We start from the raw sequence: 5,107 nt of genomic DNA, 5'->3' as shown, positions 1-5,107 counted from the left end.
ATCGGCAGGCAGATTCTCAACCACTGCGCCACCAGGGAAGCCCAGTCTTATAGTTTCTTGCCTCCAGGGGTCTCTAAAATGGGTGAGGAGCAGATATGAGCGGTGTTTCCATGTTGCTGTTTCTGTGTTTCTGTGTGAGTTGCTGAGGTTAAAAAGGAGTATTCACATTTCCCACAAAAACACCCGAGATTTCTACTGTTTTCCCAAAACTGCCCTTTGACCCTAATCCTACACCGGAACTGCCTTCCTCCTCATAACTACCTTGACCCTTTTGGAGAATCTCCCAGGCTTCTGATCTGGTCTCCCTACCCCCACTCTTACCCTACTGTCCATCCTCCCCATTGTAAGCAGAGCCACTGTTCCAAAGCATAGGATAGAGTATGTCACTCCCTTGCTTAAAAATCCCAACCAGAAGCTTCTCCTTGTAACCAGAATGAAATCCAAAATCCTGACCACGGCCTTCAAGAACCTATTTCTCGGCCCCTGCTGACCTCCTCCCCGCCTCTCTCCCCGGATCCTATATGATTCAGCCGCACTGGCCTCCTGTCTGTCCTCGAATACTCCAAGCTTTTTTCTTCCTCAGGCCCTTTGCACTTGGAGTCCCTTTTGCTTTGAAAGCTCCACCCTCAGAATGGCAGAAGCCATTCAGGATTCAGATCAGTTGTCATCTCTTCAGGCAGGTCTTTCCTGATCATCTAGCCAGAGTCTTCCTCCTGTCACTTCCCTATTTTATCTCCATCGCCATTATCAGCATCTAAAACTATCTTACTTCTGGCTTCCCTGGTGGGCCAGAGGTTAAGACTCCGTGCTCTCACTGCAGGGGCCACGGGTTTGGTCCCTGGCCGGGGAACTGAGATCCCACATATAAGCTATGTGGTGGAACACCCCCACCCCAGAAAAAAACCAGAATCCAAACAAAGTCTTGGGGACTTCCCTGGCTATCCAGTGGTTAAGACTCCGCGCTCGCACTGCAGGGGGCTCGGGTTCCATCCATGGTTAGGGAACTAAGATCCCACATGCCCCGCAGCCAAAAAAAAAAAAAAACAAAAACAAACAAAAAAACTATCTTACTTCTGGATTTAAATTCCAGCTGGGGAAGACAGACAATGGCACTTTGAGGTCAGAAACGTAGGGTTCACTGCTGTAGCCCCAGCGCCTAAGACAGTGCCTGGAAAGTGTTAGGAAAAAGAAAAAATCCAACTGCTACAAATTTTGTGCTTTTCATTCAGCTGGCCCTCGATGTCACTTGGCCATCCTTCTGCGTATTTTGATCAGCTTCTCCTATTTCTCCAGAGTGAAGATGGCAAACCTCTTCCTCTCCTCAGGCCTTCCCTGTGCCCCGGGTCTCTCTCTCCCAGCTGAGCGGACTTGCCTCCACGTTCACGCCCAGACGTCTGAGCGGGGAGAAGCTGGCTGTGCTCCCACCCCCTCTGCTCGGGATTCCCTTGTCCCCTCCATCCTCCTCTGGGCTTCTGTCCAACCACTTACCCCTTTCTCGATGTTCTCTAGTCTCTCGGTGTCCACAGCCTCCTCTCCATCAGCCTAAAGTCCGGTGTGCCCCATCTTCCTAAAACAAAACAAGACCTTCTAGACCTTATGTCATCCCCTAGCTAATTATTCTATCCCCTCCCAGCCCAGCTCCTTGAATGGTAGCCTGTATTCAAGGGTCAATCTCCACGTTGCTGCAAAATAAGTCTGCCCTCAATGAGGTCAAAGTCAGCCTCGTTGCTAAATCTATACTTTAACCTTATTTTCCTTAACCTCTTCAGCATTTGACATAAGCCTCTTATCAGGAAAGATTGTGAACTATTTTTGTCTTAGTGCTGTCAGGAGGACAAGTAGAGTTTTCTCTTATCCTATTCCATGCATTCTCAATGGGGCAAAAATTTGTTCTTATGGAGCAAAAAAAAAAAAAAAAAAAAAACCATATTATCTAAGATTTTATTTTGAATTTTATTTATTTTTTTATACAGCAGGTTCTTATTAGTTATCTATTTTATACATATCATATTATCTAAGATTATACCAAATCTTAGCTATAGATAATGGATTATGACTCTCCAAAGGGTCCAAGTACATAACAGACATAAAGAATATCTGTGGTATTCAAATTTCATCAGGGAGAGGGAGGAAAAATCAGGTGAAAAATGTCTTGAAAGACTCCTGGGGGTGGAGGGATGGAGCAATAATAAAAAAAAAGGTGAGAGACACAGTTCTAGTCAGCTTCATGAATTGCTCATCCAGACCCCAATGGCCCAGGGGCTCATTTGGGGGATTTCAGTAGCAACTAAGCTTGGGGTCTGAGAAGGTTCCCTAAAGAGAGTGGTATCTTAGTCTGGATAAGCTGACAGAGGGGGACAAATGGAGCTTTGGAAAGGGAAGGGGGATTTGAGGGTTCCCAGCAATAAAATGGCACATTCCAGGGCCTGGAGCCAGAAAGGAACCTGTGATTGGAGGACAAAAGGACGAGGTGTAGCCACAGTGCAGACCACAGAGTAGGAAGCAGGAGAAATGAGGCTGGAGAGGTGAGCCTTGTACGTCATTTTTATTTTCAGATATCTACCAGTTGCTCTAAGAGTGATACCAGAATCCTTGTTTTAGAGTAAACACTAATCTTTCTCCTTGTAATCAAAAGGCCTATTGAAGTTTTTGGGGTTTTTTTTCCAAATTAAAGTTTAAATTCTGTTCTGAAATATAGAAGCTAACTTCATGAAGACCCAGATCAGTGAGTTTTTTACTTTTCTGACTATACCCACAATAAGAAACATACTCAGCACCACCAGTGAACACACATATACACATACTGCGTACAAAACCCTTAGCTTTACTACGTGTGATGCACTCTGATGGTCTCTGTTTAATTCCGTTTAGTTTAACAGTGAGCCTTGCAACTCACTAAATTGATTTCACAGCCCACAGTTTGGGAAACACTTAGTTAACTTTTTCCATTATTAAGTAAGGTAGTTTATCATCTTTGTGGGGTGAGTTACCCCTCTACGGGGAGACTGTGATGGTCTAGACTGGTTTTTCTTCTGCAGCTGCAGTGAGACATTGAGTAGGTAGGAAAGCAAGAGGTGTAGTGAGACCAGACAGCATGGCTTGTGTCAAGGGCTGAGAGGTTAAGGGAGATAAGGATGGAAGCACAGACTTAGCAGTGAGGGTGTCTTTGACTTAGGGAGAGTCAGAGGCAAAGTTGGGCAGAGGTTGGACTGCAGTTGGTTGGGGAGTGCATATTGCAATTTCAAGGAGCTGGGTGGGAGGGGATGGAAAAGATTCACTAGAGGCTGACATGAGGTCTGGAAGGCTTGTTTTGTTTTAATAAGATGTTTTTAAGAAAAGTGACTGTTAGTTTGATGGAAAGGAGAGAACTGGTTAACAAGGGGCCCCGAGGGGCCATGGTTGATCGAGTCTGAGAGCTAGATGGCCAATATCCTGCTTTAAATAGTCCTTTTAAACAAAGTAATTTCCTTATGTCATCCTCAAATCATGAATAAGATTTTTGTTCACCATTTCAGCCTGGTGTCAACTAGCCTTTGGGGGAATTAAGCAAGGGATTGTACCAGGCTTTAGGGAAATAAGTGCAAAGGGCCTCCAGTACCTGAGGAAGAAGTAATGAGACAGAAGCAGATGATAGCAGCAGTCTGGAAAGAGATAAAAGTGACAACCAAGTTAGAACGTAGACATCTGCCTAAGGGAATCCTAAAAATATTTGAATGATAATTTGATTGGACCTTGCTGCAATCTTGGAGGCCAGAGTCAGCTCTGGAATGTTAGCCTTACGGCCATGAAGGAGATCACATTTTAGATAGAAGCCATAAGTGCAAACACATTTTAACAGGGTTGAGAGGATGGAGGAGGTCATCTTCCCGAGACACCACTTCCATCACATCACCCTTTCTTAGGTCAAATACTAGCAGTGGTTCTAGGCTTTCTCACATGAAAACTGTTTGGTTGTACATTCTGATCTCGACTATTCTTTCTAAATCTACCTTTATGGAATTTCCTCCATCATATATTCCTAACTCTTTGGTCTGGGGGTCATATTCCCCACCAATATGACCAAAAAGGTAGATGTGGAAGCCATATTTTCTGGGGCTACACTGTATGATCCCTGTCCTCTAGACTCACTGTTCTGCTGTCCTCCAAACACTCCTGCTTCTCTCTTTTTCCCCCTCATGCTATTTCTTGTAGTCAGGATGCTACAGTAGGCTGAAGAATATCCCCCCCCACAAAAAAAAAAGATGCCCGTGCCCTAAACCCTGGAATCTACAAATGTTCCCTTATATGGCAAAGATTTTACAGATGTGATTAAGGATCTTGAGATGAGATTTCCCTGGATTATCTGGATGAGCCCCAAATGTCATCACAAGAGAAAGAAGGCAGAGGGAGATTTAGCACACACAGAGGAGAAGGCAGTATGAAGACAAAGCAAAGAGAGATTTGAAGATGCTGGTCTTGAAGACTGGAGTGATGGGGCCACAAACCGAGGAATTCCAGCAGCCACTCTAAACTGGAAGAGGCAAGATTCTCCCGTGGAGCCTCCAGATGCAGCTCGTCCTGTTGACTCCTTGATTTTGGACTGCTGGCCTCCAGAACTGTGAGAGAATAAGAGTCCATTGGGTCAAGTCATGCAGTTTGTGGTAACTTGTTACAACAGTCATGAAACTAATACAGATGCCCTCATGCTACTTCTGATGCTCAAAATCTGTCCTTCCCTTAAGGCTCAACTCCACGCTCCTTCTGCCTGTGAGTGCCCGTATTGCTTCAGTTGAAAGCAATTTCCCTCTACTTGCTGGGTATGAGGTTCACCTGGCACCTTATAAAACCCCTGGATCTAATTTTATGCATTATTAAGCAAGGATAGAGCAGGTGTTCAACAAGTGGTGAATGAGAAAAGCTTTGAAAGATTCTACTAGTTCAATTGATTCATAACGTACTTGTGAAGCTTCAGGTCCATAACTCTGAACTTGTAAGTTGCTTCCTGGTGGCAGTGTTGCAGTCAGGTTCATCTGGCACTGCCCATGGGGGACCAGGAGTGAGCCCACACTGTGTTCACTCTGCCTTCCCTGAGTCCTTCCTGTGGGGTTCACCAAGGCACCCACATTCA

At 45.0% G+C, this 5,107-nt stretch overlaps 1 long non-coding RNA gene across 1 annotated transcript; it reads right to left on the bottom strand.

The window, feature by feature from the left end:
• LOC132363607 (uncharacterized) lies at nt 1-4,542 on the bottom strand. The gene is made up of 3 exons (XR_009502621.1): nt 4,485-4,542; nt 1,489-1,567; nt 1-73 (listed from the first exon to the last, which is right to left on the bottom strand). It is a non-coding gene; the product is annotated as an uncharacterized LOC132363607 (long non-coding RNA).
• Between the last annotated feature and the right edge of the window lie 565 nt (nt 4,543-5,107).

Source organism: Balaenoptera ricei, chromosome 3 (genome assembly GCF_028023285.1).
Source record: "Balaenoptera ricei isolate mBalRic1 chromosome 3, mBalRic1.hap2, whole genome shotgun sequence".
NCBI classification, from domain to species: Eukaryota; Metazoa; Chordata; class Mammalia; order Artiodactyla; family Balaenopteridae; genus Balaenoptera; species Balaenoptera ricei.
Note: the sequence above shows the minus strand (reverse complement) of the source record. Positions and strands in the feature narration are given on the sequence as shown.